Below are 17,195 nucleotides of genomic sequence, written 5' to 3' on the forward strand. Positions count from 1 at the left end.
TACTCAGCCACAACATTACTTGATAACACTTTGAAATAACAAAAATCAAGATGATGGAGTAGGAAGATTTATACCATTAAACAAGTAATTTAATGTTCTTAGTTTTCACCAAATCCTGGATTGCTAACTTGTAATATGCAGTCAATGCTTGAGCAACCTCTTGGTAGTGTGGAGAAACAATTTTATAATACAAGCTACCAGAGCCGAATGAAGAAGAACCATGCCATTGGGTATGGTGTGATATTCCTGGATACGAAGTAGTAAGTACATATCTACAAACAACAGAGGAAAGAACTAAAAGTTCAAGGAAATGAATACTGACATGTCTGTATGGACCAAGTAGAACTAGCAGATAGAAGACCAGGTCAATCAGTTGTTCTGATATCTTCACATCATCAAGCAATATCTGAAGAAAACATATGATGATATATGAATTAAGGGGGATACAAAGGATGTATACAAATATAACCATATCATGACACACGTAACAAGTATGATGCCAAAAGTTGAGAATGTCAATAATTTTCAAGTACAATAAACAACAAAGATAAATTAAGAAAGAGCTAGGATCAATATGAAGATAAGCTGTGAATCATAGTTATTAAAGGTTAAAGACCAAAAGGGCACTGGAGAGGTGGAACTAAAATACCTACACAACATTAAGTAGCGCATTTTATGGGTGAGTTTATGAGCTTAGGAAGTTGTGGTTTATGCAAAAACATTAGCAACTGCACATACCTAAAACTAGAGGAAATTAAGCAGAAAGGTTGTCAGGATAACTAGAAAAAAACTTGTTAAGATACTTTTAAACCTCCATATTACAATAGTTTCCTAAAGCAAAAAGAAGGAAAGTGAAAACAAAGATACTGTTACATGATGCAGTGGAAAAAACCACTATAAGAGAATACATGTCGCTAATAAAGTAACCAAGTCAAAATAAAAAAATTCTTTCAATCCATGTATGTTTGTCATCTTGCATCAATCAACACACAAATCCAATTATAAGTGTAATATAGGGCTTTTGAAAATTAACAAAAATTAGACCGGTGTCGTCTGCTTGATACGATGATAGATAATACAGTTTGACTTCCGATAAGCTGTTCAATTTTGGGCACCCGAGAGGCAAGATGAAACATGGAATGCAAGAGAAGAATTCTACATAGCAAATACTTGAATGTGGATTTGTCCATTTCCCAATCCATAATCACTGCAATAAGGTGAAGAGGAAGATTCCTTGCATATTTTTCCATGTCAACCTGCAATAATCGTGTAATTCCAACATGTGCATTCCGAAGTATAAATACCAATAACAATATCTGTAACATAAACATCAACTTTTAGAACAACCCTATTAATTTCTACGAGTACATCCCTAATACAACAAGCCAAGAAATTGAAGATTTAACCTCTGCAGAGTTCCCAACAAACTACAGTTCCAGCATCACACAACTGTTTCACCATCAAAATCGAGAGAGAAATAGAGTCAGTCAGTGGGTCTAGCTTGCAAAATGGCTGAGACCAAATTCTAAGAGAAATGCTCAAAGGAATAACACCAATCTACAAATAAACAAGCGATGACCTTCTCTTTCAACCCAAAAATGTTTGGACATCACAATAAGTTTAATAGCTTCACAAATCAAGATGAGAGCCCATATATCATGACCCAGATCTAACTCCCTAACATATCTAGCCAAACAGGAAGATAAAATTTATAAACTGGAAAATTAATGGAAACAACTTAGTTAGGCCGAGAAGTCCACGGCAGTCCACCGCTGCAACGACTGCTTGGTGGATTCTGGAGAGCCGCTCGGAGAGAATCGGCGGCACCGAAATCAGACGGTGAGTCCGTGAGGAGGTCTACGGTGTATCCCGCCTCGTCGATTTAAATAAACACTGACATGCAACAAAGATAGTGAAATTCCAAAAAGGAACACAAAATAGCAGGAAAATACAAATAAACAAGGGAAAAGGACAATACCGCCAAGAAATTTAACAAATTAAAACTCCATAATACACCTAATCACCTACACCCATTTTTTGTTGCTTAATTTGCACGCATTATCACAAACTACAACTTCGCCCCCAACACTACTACTCAGTAACGCGCCGCTGGGAACTAAACCTGTTTCGCAAACCCATGTCAAACTCCATTTCCACAAAACTAAAATAAACATACAACTAAAAGCAAATTCAGCGAGAAAAAAGTTACCGGAGATTGCTTCGACGTCGGCGGCGCCTGGAGCCACGATGAGCAGCCGGAATCGGAGGCGTCGTCGCAGCCGGAGAAATCGAGACTAGACAGTGAGGCGGTTAATGGGAGTGATGCTTTTTTCTAACGGGAATTCTAATTTGGGGGAATTCAAATCGAAAAAGAATTTTAGAGAGAAAGGGTAATTTATTTGGGCTGGGATTAATTCCTTGGTGGGTGTGTTGAACGGAACGAATCCTCTGATTTCTATAAAAACACAGCACATGCTGTGCATTAAACGCAGAGGAAATGGAGTAAAACGCAGACATACAAGTTATCTTCATTTTCAATCCATTTTCCCTTTTATGGTTTAGGCAAATATTAATACAAATTGCATTCCAACCCCATGGCCCACCATATAGCACGACCTCTTTCATACTCCGTATAGTTCACGTATCATTTTTTACAAAAGTTGGTTTTTTTATTTTTATCACTAATTACTTAAAACTGATTTGTTTTTTTGATATATTTATAAAATATATTAATAAAATAATTTTTAATTTTTATGTTGAATACTCCCTCCGTTCCGCGGTAGTTGAGTCATTTTTTTTTCTGCACTCGTTTTAGAAAAATTATCATAAATAGTTAAAGTAGAAAAATAGTAAAGTAAGAGAGAGCATAACGTAGATAAGACTCTTCTTACGTTATAGTCTCTCTTACTTTATTTTTTTCTTCACTTTAACTATTTATTATTATTTTCCCAAAACGAGTGCAGAAAATTAAATAACTCAACTACCGTGGAACGGATGGAGTACTTCTTTATACAATACTTCTTTTATAATAGTAATATTTAAGATATAATAGTAGTAATACGTACTTAGTTTTATTGCATGGAATAGGTGTAATTATTAAAAACTAAGTGTTATTGTAATATATAAATACTCCATATACTAATACTACCATAAAAGAAGCACCACAAAGAAAAAATATTCTCTTATAAGTTAAAAAATATATCCTGGATATCAATAATAAACATTTGTATTAGTAATTTCTATATGTCAAGTTAATTTTTACAAATTAGAATACAATGACTTTTGCACAAAAAAAAATCAGATTAATATAATAGGATCATGGTGAATCAATTAGCATCTTAAGAAGATGCAATAATATATTTTTAGTTAAATTTTATCAATATATGAAGCAGGAGAATGTGATCAATTGCTAAGTAATTACCAATCCAAAATTAAGACTAATTTTTAACCATTAGATTAGGAGATCTAGTGGTTGATATAATGTCAAGTAGATTATATTTTACATTTAAATAATTATTAAATAAAATTAAAGGGTATTAATGTCAATTTTTCTCTTATTAAAATTATCCCAAAACTTTAAATTTACGTAACTCGCTCGATTTAAATTATTTTTTCGCAAAAAAATATCAATTTAAAGGTAATTTTATAAGGATTCTAACGAGATCTCAATTGCATATGTTCCGACGACGTTCGGATGATAGAATTTGATGGTTTTTATTTCAGATTTTCGTATATGTTGATAAACAGATTTTTATCAACAAATACATCAAAAAATCTCAATATAATGTATGTAAAATCTCAACATAATGCATGTAAAATCTCAACATAATGCATGTAAGATCTCAATAAAACAGTGTTGATATTTTCGTGTACTTGTGTTAAAATACTCATGTCATTGTGTTGATATTTGTAATACACTCTGTTAATATAAAAAAACACTAAAATTATGATATGATAATAGAATGACGATCTTACTCTTTTGTTGATATTTGTCTACTATTTATTGAAATTCGTAAGATTTAATCTCATCCTTTCATTTTGAAATCTAATGGTGAAGATTTGGTCTTTATTTTAGATTATGATGATATAAGCAATAGAAGATGACCCATATGAAGTATACTTTAGTTATTTACACCTTTGAATAATTCTTTGAATTATTCATCACGTAAAAATCATCTTATTTTAATTTTCTAAAAAATAAAATCAACTTGATTTATAGATTTGTACTTAAACAGAAATTTTAATTATTGATTATCATGTTGAATAATAATTCTTTACATATAGAACAATATTTTTATATAATAATACTCCTTAGTATGTATTTTTATGATATACTTTGTTTTATTACAATTCTAATATATTTTTATAATATATAAATAAAAGAAATCAGTTTTTAGCAATTAATTATAAGAAATTTGAAAATAACTTTTATTAAAATATTACGTTGTATACGTGTATTATACTATGAAAGAGATAATGATTATTGGGCTTCCCTCTGTATGGTGGGCAATTTGTATTAATATTTACCTAAAGCATAATAAAAGGGAAAGGGGTTGAAAATAGAATTAACTTATATGTCTGCGTTTCATTCCATTTCATGTGCGTTTAATGCACAACATATTATGCTGGGTTTTTTCAAATAGCGGAGGATCCGTTCCCATGTGTTGAAATAAGTTGAATAAATCAATAAATTATGGCCCACTTTAAGTTGGCAATTTTTCAATAATTAGTGGGCTGATTTTTAAATTATAGTAACTGAGTTGATGCAAATAATTAAACCCTAATTTTAAACTTTTAAATTCTTTGTTCTAGATTAATTTAATTAATAGTGGGCTGACTTTAGGTGGACTAGTTATAAATAATTTGGTGTCAAATTGTTTAATATGTTGGATTATTCAATAACTCATAGAAGACAAATTAAGTTAATGCAAATAATTAAACCCTAATTTAATTCATGTAAAAGAATCTTAAAAGCTCCCTAAGAAAAGATTAAGAAATAAAATGAACAAGCATGCATTCTAATTAAGTTAAATATTTTATTGAGTCTAGTCAGCATGTTATCATTGTTTTAAAAGGGCTATACCGACAAGAAAGTTAAAACCGAAGAGAAAATTTCAATTAAGGATTTAAGTAAATGAGGTGGGTTTTACTAATCCTATATTACTGTGTGCTTTCTTCCTAAATACGAGCTACGTTTCATGTATGTTTTATGAGAAAATGGCATTATATAAGTTATGTAATGTCATGTTTTGTCTTGAGCATTGTCTATCTGTTTGACTAGCAAAGGGGAGCATACCAACTAGATAAATTATGTTACTACCGAATTCAGGTCCTTGCCCAGACTAGTCGGGCGTCATCCTTCAAGTTGGCCAGTCCAGTGACTGTCGTGGAATATGGCCACATTCTGTGTTAAAGTATGTTTAGATATGACATATGTTAAAAGAACTTAGACTAAAGTAGAATTTTACGTATGAACTATTTTAGTGTTTCTCGGGCCGTTTTAAAATAAAATGTTGCGTTAATCAATTGTGGCTTAAAGTTTCTTTTCCGAAAAATAAAATTGTGCAGGTTGAGCGGCAACGATGATAGGGTATGTTGAGCAGAGATGACAAGCTTTTAATAGTATAACGTGGAGTGCATTATGTATCCATACATAATGTCATTCATTCTTGAACCATTCGCTACAACTTAAACTCGAGTCTATGTTCATTATAATATGCGTGTGCTCTGATATATTTTATGTTGATCCCAAGTCATCTATATCTATCTATACATATATAAAAGGGAAGTTTTGAAGAAAATAACAGAAGTGTCATTATGATATTATAAATTAAAATAATTGGTTACATATCATAAATTTAGAGAAGTCAAAAAGTTTTTTGTTATTATCATAATAATAATAATGGGGAAGTGAATGGTTTTGAAGAAGATGAAGTGAATTATATTCTATGTACCACATATTTGTTATTAATATTCTAAATATATATTAAAAGTTTAAGTAAATGCATATAAAGTTTATTAATTCGAATTATATTAATGACAAGTCATAGTTGAATGCAAATTCAATCAATATTATTATCTTTTTGATTCATGTGATAGTGGCAATTATATATGTCTACTTTCATACTCCTACGTAAAAGAAACATGAAGAGGATCCAATTAAAAAAGCCATTGTAGGACAAGTAAAGTGCAGGACATGATTGGGGAAGAGTTTACACATGATTGGAACATATAGATGTAATAAACACTTATGGATTCATGCGATGAATTGGATTCATGTTAATAAATTTATTTGTTTAATTTAAATAATTATATTTTTGAATTTGATGAAATATGAAGGTAAATTATATTTTATATATTTATTTGCTATATAGTTTTTTTAATTATATTTTTCTATAATTATTATAAATTGTATATTAATAATTTCAAATTAATCGTGTTTTGGTATTAAATTGCACTATCATTGTTAAAATGTGAATATCTTTTTTGAAGTAAGTAGTATATATCAAAATATTTCTATTTAATATGTGTCTTTGTTGTTTTAACGGAGTATTACTATAAGTTTAAGTATTATAATCATGCTTTGAACTTAAACTGCATAATTGGGTTTAAAATTTTACTTATATTACTCTAAATCAAGATTAGAATGATTAATTGTGATTTAGTTTGTAATATTTTTATTTTATTCACACTTGGGCTCGTTTGCTAAGAAAGATGGGATATATGATGATTTGCAAAGTAAGATAAGAAATGCGAGCTTCATGTCAAGATAAGCTTAAATGAAGGTTTTTTCGTTGTTGTTTGGTAGACAAAAAATGAGGTAGAAATGCTATCCAACCAAATTTGTGAGATACATATCTTTATAGTTTAATGAAAAAACTACGGGCTTGGATGGTCATAGAGGATAACACAGGCTTACATGATAGGTAACTATGATACCAAACACCTGGAAATAGTCATATACATATCTATATCTAGGCATTACTAACTTATCAAATAGGTCCTTACTATTATACCAACATTTCTATTTAATTAAGTTGTTATTAGTATCAAATATACAAATTTCAAATTATAGAAATAGAACAATATATATTTAAAAAATTTCAATTTACCATGCATAGCACGGGGGAGATACTAGTTTCAGTTAAGTTGCACATTTTGTTCCCTTTCTTTCTCGCTTCATAACATCCCCTAGTCACGGTAAACCGAGCTTTGTATCCTTAGAAAGTGCGTCGTGACATATCATGTAGTATGACATATATTGTTTTCCATACTAATTTTACTGATACTTCCTCCGTCCACGATTGTGTTAGAGTTTTGTATACTAGAAATCACATTTCGAGTGATTGCATTCTATAAAAACTCTTATTTTAATTTCTAAGGAATAAAATTGATTATTTTTGTCATAATGATTGTTATGTTTTACATTTAACAGTTGTTTATTTACATGTTTAAATATATAAGAAACTTAACAAGTCTAAGTCTTTGTTTTAGTAGACCGGTTGTGGGCGTCGTCCACTTTAAGGTAACACGGTCAGTTCTAAAACAAAGAAAAAGCACAATTTCACAACCCAGATAGGCTTTGATTACTTATCGCGAAAGGTTGCAATGTCAGTCCGCATATTTCTAAATCTTACTGAAATCGGATGACATTGGTGTGGTATAGCACTGAACGGATCTAACAGCAAGGCATGTCTTTATGCTATCTACTAAAAGACGAGGTCTTGATAAATAATCATTTCTTAATCAATATATTTAGCATTGAACATTCGTTATTGTTATGCATTACTTTTTTTTTGCATTACTTTGATTTATCAAATGGTGTTGGTTTTCGCAACCCAATAATCATGATATTTTGGGTAGTATTGATTAACATCTAGCGGTGCTAGGATTGCTATTATATTGGAACGTGCGTCCGGTGAGTCTGGTTTAATAATGTCCTCAAGTGGAGCTCGTTTTATTATTCGGAACCTAGCTAGTTGGAATTTTAATTATTCTATGAATAATAAAAAAGTGTTTTCCTGAAGTCCATTGTTGGAATTAAAAATATATTAATTAATTAAGTCTATAGAAGACATTAATTAATTAATGGACATTTATATCTTAAGCGCGGGGAATAACCTTTTAAAAGTGGAAACTCAGATTACTTGTAATTTTGTAATTTATATTATTACTGTAGTTGCTGATACTAATATTCTAATATAAGCTTGAATTAAATTGTGGGTTCAATTTAATTAGAAGAGCTAATGACCTCTGATTCTCTGATTTGTGCTTCCGCTGTCAACACCTTCAGATTGAGTGTCACAAGTTTTCCTTTTCGTCCGTCTAAAATTTAGTGTCTCATTTATTTTTACTACTTTTAGTAATTACCTCACATTCCACTAACTCTTCTCATTCATATTTATTTAAAAACTAGTATATAAAAGTATGACCCACCCCCACTAACTTTTTCTACCTTCTTTCTGTTCAGTGGCGTATCCAGAATTTTTGATATGAGGTGAGAAAAATAATTATAACAACTTGGATTTATAATATTAAACTAATCCATTTATTCTCTTTGTAATGTTTTCTCGATTAAAATTTTATCCTTATTTTTTTACATTAAATCCTTATTTGTAAATAAAAATAAATTATGTTTTCTAGTGTTAATATATATATATATATATATATATATATAAAGATCATCAAAGTATAATTAATATTAAGTGTATAACTAGAGAATATATCTCAGTCACTCATTATCTTAATCCAATGACCAAAATAAGTAAACATTTTTAGTTAATAAAAACTGCATAGAGGTATTTTAGGAAATCAACTTTATTCTTATATTTTCACATACACACACTATTCACGCTCACACACAAACACACACTCTCTCATTCTCTTACGAAAGAGGTGGCGGAGCAGCTTGCACCTCCTCTCCGGCGACACCCTCCTCCGGCCTGCTTGCCTCTCACGGCTGCCTCCCCATCTGTAGCCCCCTCCTCCGGTCTACCTCTCGCGGAGTACGGCTCACCTCCTCAGGTGATTTAGATTCTCGGGAAAATAGAAATAAATATCAGAAAAAAAAATCATGAAAAAATTCTGATTTCTGGCAGCGACGGCCCTGAAACCGCCAAGGATGAAATCAAGCTGTGGTTCAAACAGGAGGAGCTGGTTAACTACACTAGCAACGCGGAGAAGTGGATATACGACGTTAACTGATTTCAGAGCTAGGTATTTGTTCAAAATAATAGCCTGCCTTGCTTGAATAAAGAGTGGGGAAGCAAAAGGAATGATGGGAATCTACTCGATCAAATTTTGCCGCAGATGTCTTCTTATACGGAGTATTAGCGATCTTGCATTCTGCCTTTGGCTAATGCACTTTCTGGGTCTTTTTATTGATGACTTTTACCGTATTTGTTGAATTTGCTGGTAAAGCAAACAAAAAAAAGGAAAAATATTTTAGCTGGTGAAGTAATGAACGTAGCTAAACCTATCCGTCACGTTGAAACGCCACGACATGCGGTGATCGATTTTCTTCTCTGTTTATTCAGAGTTTTCTCACCAACGCTGCATCTGATCGAAAAATTAGCCAACAAATCCATCACAGTGTGCGATTAAGCTCCAGATTGTTTCTTCTCTTTCACTGGAATAGACCGTCGTGTCTATTGCTGGAATCTGAGAGAAGAAGACGCGAATCGCTGCGAAGTGCATGAAATTCATCTCCTTCCGAGAACACCTCGGCGTCCGATTCTGATCACTTTGTTTGATCTATTTTGTTTGTTAAATGACAATTATACCCCCGCCTTCTTATAGTGAAGTAAATCTTTGGTATAGTGAACTGATTTTGCTTCAATTTCGAAAATGACATGGCTAATATCAGCCCTTGATTTCTTGATCTTATGGCTGAAATTTGTTCTCTAGTTATGGACTTAATAGGCACTTGCCCTATATCACTACTATATATATATAGGGATATATTCATATACCTTTTCCAATGCTAGATACAACAAATTCTGGGTTACTGATTGAACATGAGCACAGATAAATAGTGTTGTAAAGTACTCTTCAACCTAACTATGTTAGTTGTAATGTTTTCCTGTTCTAAAATATTCAGCTTGCCTAATGTTTATCCTTTGTGAATGCTTCTGCTTCAGGATCAGTCATTAAGCATCAACTTGTTACTCACCTTACGTTGGGCATTGCTTTACGAGCTATTTCAGTTGCTCATACTGAACCTGATGTTGGCCATAGTTCCAATACTAATCACCGACCCGGTCTTATTCAATCTTCTGCTCCACAGATTGAGGTATTAATGTTATCTTCCTGTTAAGTAGTTGAACCTGCATATGTGAATTAGCTTATTACAAGTTCTATTAATAGCACTTATATCCCACTAGTTAACTAAAATCTCACACTTCTTCATTCCTGATTACTTTCTCTTTTTTCCTTTTCCCCTTTTGTTTCTTTATTATTTGTTTCTTCCCTGTGACCTGTTTATTAATTCTGGAGTTGTGTGGAAATGGAGGCGTTCTTATTCTGGTCCGGCCGTCATGAACTTAAAGTTATCAGGCTCAAACAATATTTCCTCATACATGGATGCTATCTCCCACCTAATATCTAAAGCTTTATCTATTGTGAGTGCACTTTCCAGTTAAGATAAGTGGATATATGTCTTTGAATATTACAACTGCTGGTGAAGTTAGCACACCATAAAAATTTTATGTGCTTGTGTGAACAGCCCTTATTTCTTAAAGTAAATCTGATTTTTTCCGTTGTTGCTTTTGCACTTTTGTGAAGCTAAAAGTGTATCCTACCTGGATGAGGTGGCCAGCAACACAGCAACTCAAGATATAGCAAAGTTTGTTGGACTCGAGGTATTCTAAAATCAAAGCATCATGCAGTTTCTGTTATAACTTTGATAGATATACATGTTTCATTGCATTTATAATAGAAAAAGAATTCCCAGACCCTTTATATCTATTGTTACAATTACATTGAAAAACCAACAAGTTTTGTACACTGAAAATGAAACTAAAATAATCTTAAATGTGCTGCAGAAATTTTACACATCGAGAAAACTCAAATATGACACATTTCAAACTTTTTCATGTGATTTTTAACCGCCTATTATAATCCTAGTTTGTAGTATTACTCAGTCGCAATCCGGTCTATTACAAATGTTTATAGTATTTCCTATACAATAAGCATTGCAATATCGGCCTCCAATACACATATGCAGTTGTCAATTTGTCATTTTGTCTTACTTGGTGGTATCATGGGCATTTGTTTTGTATAGGTTCTTGCATTGCTAGAACAATGTTTAATGCTACCTCCGCAGCAAGCTACCCGAAGGGGCAACTGGAACTTAATGCAATGCGCTTGGCAGATGTCTTCTCAGATGATTCAAATTTTCGGTCATTCATCGATAAACTTTGTAAGCTTTCCATCAGTACAACTAATTTTAAAATTTTAGAGTGCTATGGATTCCGTGCCATGGTTTCTTTGCTATTCATGATTGAAGGTCGAAAAGACTCGAAGCATGACATCTGAGTTTCTTAGAAAATGTCCTTGCCTATTTGAACACACCAATGATGTGCTTGAAGAGATTTTTTTGATCAAATTGCTGGTTTTAACAAATGGATATTAATTTTATGAAAGTAACTTTTTAATGAAAAGGTGAGAGTTTGAGTACCTGCAATACCTTAGACTTGACGATCGCCTCCGAGCTTATCTTAGCTTAAATGGTAGTATTATGTTGTCTGTCGACAATCTTATTTGTATTTTGCATGTCATTTGCAAGTATAGTGTGCATGTGGATCTAGTAGCAAAGTTCTGAACTCAAACCTAACCAACTAATTTTTTGAATATGCTGGTATCTCTAATTGGAAAGTACCACGAACTGTTCAAGTGACATCATTTCCTCGTTTGGTTTTTGTCACTGCAAACAAATACAAATGATTAGTAAGAAGAGTTTCAGCTTGTCAATGTATGATGGTTAAATATTTATATTGTTTGACGTTTCATGTCTAAAGAGTAACAGACATTTGTATGCCATACCATACACATCAATTCTTTTAATTTATCATCTTTTCTCATGGAAATTTTGCATTTTTTTTTCTTACCCAAAAATGCGTACCTTTACAGGGAACCCTTAGCTGCAATCTTTCTATTCCCTCGTGGAGAGTTTGTATCTGGCCGGTGCTCGTCTGACCTTCTAGTTTCTGAAGAGGATGCACCATTAGACTATGTATTATATACATCACCTCGATAATTCTTATTTCGCCAAATCAGTTAGTTACAACTATTGCATTAAACACCCCAAGTCATCATCAATGTATATAGACACATTTTATTTGAATTAACCCCTTGCTGTGTACCTCGTTCCTCTTATGCTCATCAAAGAAAGTCTTTGTTGATTAAAGTGATTGCAAACCTTCATTTCTTTGTTCGTGATGTATGCCACGGTAAATGATTTAGTAATTTCTGTTTTTAGTAAGGGTATGCCGCTTGCTACTATTATATAGCAACTAATTACATTTGTTTCAATCTCAGATGAGAAGGATCTGTCAACAAGTTCATTCGGTTCATACAAAAGGACGATCAGAAACTGTCAGATGGATTCTTTTCTCTACTTCAGAGCTGACAAAGTATCCACAATTAGCCAGAACTTATGTATACCTGCTTCTAACTCTTCCCTTTGGTTAATCAAGTAGTAGTACATATCTATATTCTAATACACTATTGCTGTAGGTTTACTTAAGTCATGCTATGTCTTTAGTTGCAGGAGTTTTGAATGAAGATGATGTATAACTGTGGAGGTAATTTGAATTTATGCCTTCCTTCCATGCAGAAACTAGGCATTAGTTATTTGTTCATGTCCTATCGTTCTTAGTTTGCAATTTAGGTAATGAAACATTCTAGCTCATTGTCACTATGCTGCTTCTTACACTTTTTTTTTTCTTTAACAAATCTGCTTCACTCACCACATTTATTGATCATATTTGTTGTCTTAAAGTTTGTTTCTTCTTGCAGGAGCTTGGGAAGGAGTGGACAGAACAACTAGCTTCCTATATTGGACTCTCAAACCAAATGAAATGCGTGTATTTGGTGTATAGTGTGTGGATCTGTTTATAGTGTTTGTAATATATGTATAATGTGTGTAGTGCATGTGTTTTCTTAGCATGCAGTGTGTGTTGTGTTTTTGCATATGAAGTGCATGTATATGTATGTGTATGTGTATGTGTATGTGTATGTGTATGTGTATGTGTATGTGTATGTGTATGTGTATGTGTATGTGTATGTGTATGTGTGTATGTGTATGTGTGTGTGTATGTGTATGTGTATATGTGTATGTGTGTGTATGTGTATTTTGTGGATACTATGTGCAATCTATATGCTTGAAAATTTTTATTTCTTATAGTGTGTTTAGTGAGTGCAATGATGTATGTAGTGTATGAAGTATGTATATTTTGTGTGTAGTGTAGTGTATGTGCAGTGCGTGAAGTATGTATATTTTGTCTATAGTGTGTGTAAGTTTGTTAATTTTTTTAATAGTGTGTAGTATGTTTATTTTATGTATGTGTGCAGTGTATATTGTCTCTATTTTGTGCACAATATGTGTATTAAATGCTAGAATGTAATGCGCATAGTGTATAATTTTATTTTGAATATATAATGTGCATTGTGTATTGTGTATTATGTATTATGTATTGTGTATAATATATGTATTATGTGTAATGTATCTAGTGTATATAGTGTGTGTGTCTGCAGTTTGTGTATTTCGTGTGTAGTGTGTAACTTGTAATTTGTAGTGTGTGTATTGTATGTAGTGTTTGTGTTTTGTGTACGGCGTATGAACTGTGATTTTGTGTTTGTGGATGAAGTATGTGTATTCTTTGTTAGTTTTAATAGTATGTGCAATGTGTATGTGTTTGCATTGTGTATTTTGTTTATAGTGTGTGCAATGTGTGTAGTGTGTGTTCTTTGTGTATAGTGTGTGTTCTTTGTGTATAGTGTGTGTTCTTTATGTATAGTGTGTGAAGCGCAATGTCTGTATTTTGTGAATATTGTATGCAATGCAAATATTTTGTGTATAGTGTGTGCAAAATATACATATTTTGTGTATTGTGTGCAATGTAAATGTTTTGTGTACAGTGCATGCAAAACATATGTATTTTGTGTAGTGTATGTAGTATGTAGTGCGTGAAGAGTGTGTATTATATGTATCTTGTGTATGTGTGTAATGTGTGTATTTGTGTATAGTGAGTTTTGTGTTTATGGTGTGTGTAATTTGTGTTGGTATAATGTGTATTTTGTTTTTGTATAGTATATAGTGTGTATAGTGTGTGCTTTGTATGTATATTTTGTGTATGTATTTGTGTATGTATAGTGTGTATCTTGTGTATAGTGTGTAGTATGTGCAACGCGTGTATACTGAGTGTAGTGTGTGTAGCGCAATGTTTGTATTTTGCGTATATTGTGTGCAATGTATGATGTATGTATTTGTGTATATCGTGTAGTGTGTATTTTGTGTATAGTGCATATTGCATGTATTTTGTGTAGTGTGTAGTGTTGTCTTATTTCGTATATAGCGTGCAACATGTTTATATGTAGTGTGTAGCGTTGTCTTATTTCGTATATAGTGTGCAACGTGTTTGTATGTGTTTGAAGTTCATGTATTTTGTGCATAGTGTGTGTAATATGTGTTTTTTGTGTAGCGTACTTTGTATTTTAATTGTGTGGTGTATGGTGTATTTTTGTTTTGTAGCATGTATATTTGTATATAGTGTGTAGTGCATTGTATGTGTTTTGTGTATAGTGTGCACAGTGTGAAATTTGTGTTGGGTGTGTTTGAAGTGCATTGTGTATTGTGTGTATTTAGTGTATTTTTTGTTTATAGTGTTGTATAATATGTCTTTTTTGTGCGTAGCATACTTTGTATTTTTGTTTTAGTAGTGTGTGTATTTTATATATAGTGTGTGTAGTGCATTTTCTATATTTTGTGGATTGTGCTTGTATGTCTGAAGTGTGTGTTGGTTGTATTTTGTGTGCATATTATGTGCAATATATGTAATCTGTATGTGTTTTCGATGCATGTAGTTGTTTATATGAGTGCGCAGTGCGTGAATTTTGTACTATCTCCGTTCTACAGTAATAGATGCATTTCATTTTGAGCACTCGTTTTAAAATATAATAATAAATAGTTAAAGTAGAGAAATAGTAAAGTAAAATAGAGAATTGGGTAGATACTCTTCTCTATATTATTCTCTATCTTAGTGTACTCATTCTCTACTTTAACAATTTATTATCATTTTTTAAAAATGAGTGCTCAAAATGAAATGCCTCTATTCATATGGAACAGAAGGAATATATGTTTTATGTAGTGTGTGTATTGTGCGTAGTAGCATATTGTGTATTTTGTTTGTGTAGTGTATTGTGTACCGTGTATTTACTTTGTGTGTTTGTCTATAGTCTGTGGTGTGTATTGTGCATAGTGTGTGTAGCACATGTGTAGCATATTGTGTATTTTGTTTGTGTTGTGTATTGTGTACCGTGTATTTACTGTGTGTGTGTTTGTGTATAGTATGTGGTGTGTCTAGTGTGTGCATTTTATGTATATGTCGGTATATTTTTTGTGCGTGAATGTGCAGTGCGTGTATCTTTTATATATTGTGTGTATTTTGTTTTTGTGTGTGTAATGTGCGTAGATGTATGTGCAGTTGCACTGCATGCATTTTGAGTGTATGTAGTGTGTATTTTGTATATCATGTGTGCAGTATATTTTCTCTATTTTGTGTATGCAATATGTAGTGTGTATTTTGTATATAATGTGTATAGTACATTTTCTCTATTTGTGTATGCAATGTTTATAGTGTGTATTTTTTGTATAGTGTATGTGTGTATTTTGTGATTCTTTGTGAAATATGTGTATTATGTGTTAGGATACTAAGTGTAGTGTATGTAGTGTTTTGTGAAATGTGTGTATTTTGTGTTATTATACTAAGTGTAGTGTGTGTATAGTATGTGTAGTGTTTGTTTTGTATGTTTATGTGTAAATTGTGTGTATTTGTGTAGTGTAGGTAGTGTGTATTGTGTATGTAGTGGGTATTGTGTATATAGTGGGGGTATAGTGCAGAGTATGTATTGTGTATAGTGTGTACAATGCATGTATTTTGTGTGTATTTATTTAGGTGTGTAATATGTGTAGTATGTATTTTGTAACACAACATAAGTGTGTATTTAGTGTAGAGTGTATCAACTATGTGTATTTTATATTTCTGTGTGTATGAAGTGTGTAGTGTATGGGTTTATGTAGTGTGGAGTGTGAGTGTTGTGTGTTTAGCACAATGTCTGTGTGTGCAATGTGTGTATGTGTATTTGTAGTGTATGTATTTTGTCTTACAGTGTGTTTATTTTAAGTATGCTTGTGGGTTTGTATTTAGTGTATAGTGTATTAATTGTGTATATTTTGTGTATATTGTATGAACCGTGTGTATTTTGTGCTTCTGTGTGAAGTGAGTGTATTTTGTATTAGTATTTCTAGTTTGTGCAATGTGTGTATTTGCAGTGCATGTATTTTGTTTTTGTGTGTTTTTGAATCTGTAGTGTGTGTATCTTGTGTATAGTCTATGAATTGTGCGTAAATGTGTGATTATTTGTAGTGTGTGGAATCTATCTATATGTGGTTGTAGTGCATGTAATTTTTGTATGTTTGTAATGTGTATAATGTGTGTAGTTTATGTGTTTTACGAAGTGTGCTGTGTGAGTATTGTGTGTTAGCGTGTGTTTAGCACAATTTCAGTATTTAGAGTATAGTTTGTATTGTGTCCAATGTTTGTAGTGTACGTGTTTTATGTAGTGTGCAGTGTGAGTATTGTATGTATTTAGCACAACATCTGTATTTTGAATATAGTTTGTATTGTGTCCAATGTATATAGTGTATGTATTTTGTAACATGGTGTGTGTATTTTACGTATGCGTGTGAGTGTGTATTTAGTGTATAGTGTATGAATTATGTATATTTTGTGAATAGTATACGAACGGTGTATTTTGTATGAATTGAGTGTATTTTGTATTAGTATTTGTAGTGTGTGTATGTGTATATGTGTATTTGTACTGCATGTATTTTGTTTTTGTGTGTGCTTTTGAATTTGTAGTGTGTATTTTGTGTATAGTCTATGAAATTTGTGTATGTATGTGATTATTGTGTG

General features: G+C 32.0%; 2 protein-coding genes across 11 annotated transcripts in view; one reads left to right on the plus strand and one right to left on the minus strand.

Moving 5' to 3' along the window:
• The window catches only part of LOC121811543 (nodulin homeobox-like), a 59,919-nt gene extending 46,752 nt beyond the window's left edge, over positions 1-13,167 (plus strand). For 2 of the 4 annotated variants that reach the window (XR_006052610.1, XR_006052622.1), the window contains one exon: positions 13,018-13,167. The gene's annotated coding sequence lies outside the window, so the exon portion shown is untranslated. Of the gene's footprint in view, positions 1-10,145; positions 10,178-13,017 lie in introns of those variants that run through there. The other 2 variants (XR_006052628.1, XR_006052631.1) reach the window with 1 other exon arrangement.
• Positions 1-17,195, minus strand: part of LOC121811540 (nodulin homeobox-like) — a 65,893-nt gene that overhangs the window by 14,928 nt on the left and 33,770 nt on the right. For 6 of the 7 annotated variants that reach the window (XR_006052589.1, XR_006052586.1, XR_006052590.1 and 3 more), the window contains exons 1-5: positions 2,210-2,507; positions 1,979-2,122; positions 1,045-1,893; positions 323-406; positions 75-246 (exon numbers count right to left, since the gene is read on the minus strand). The gene's annotated coding sequence lies outside the window, so the exon portion shown is untranslated. Of the gene's footprint in view, positions 1-74; positions 247-322; positions 407-1,033; positions 1,894-1,978; positions 2,123-2,209 lie in introns of those variants that run through there. The other variant, XM_042212422.1, reaches the window with a different exon arrangement.

Source organism: Salvia splendens, chromosome 7, assembly GCF_004379255.2.
Source record: "Salvia splendens isolate huo1 chromosome 7, SspV2, whole genome shotgun sequence".
Classification (NCBI taxonomy): domain Eukaryota; kingdom Viridiplantae; phylum Streptophyta; class Magnoliopsida; order Lamiales; family Lamiaceae; genus Salvia; species Salvia splendens.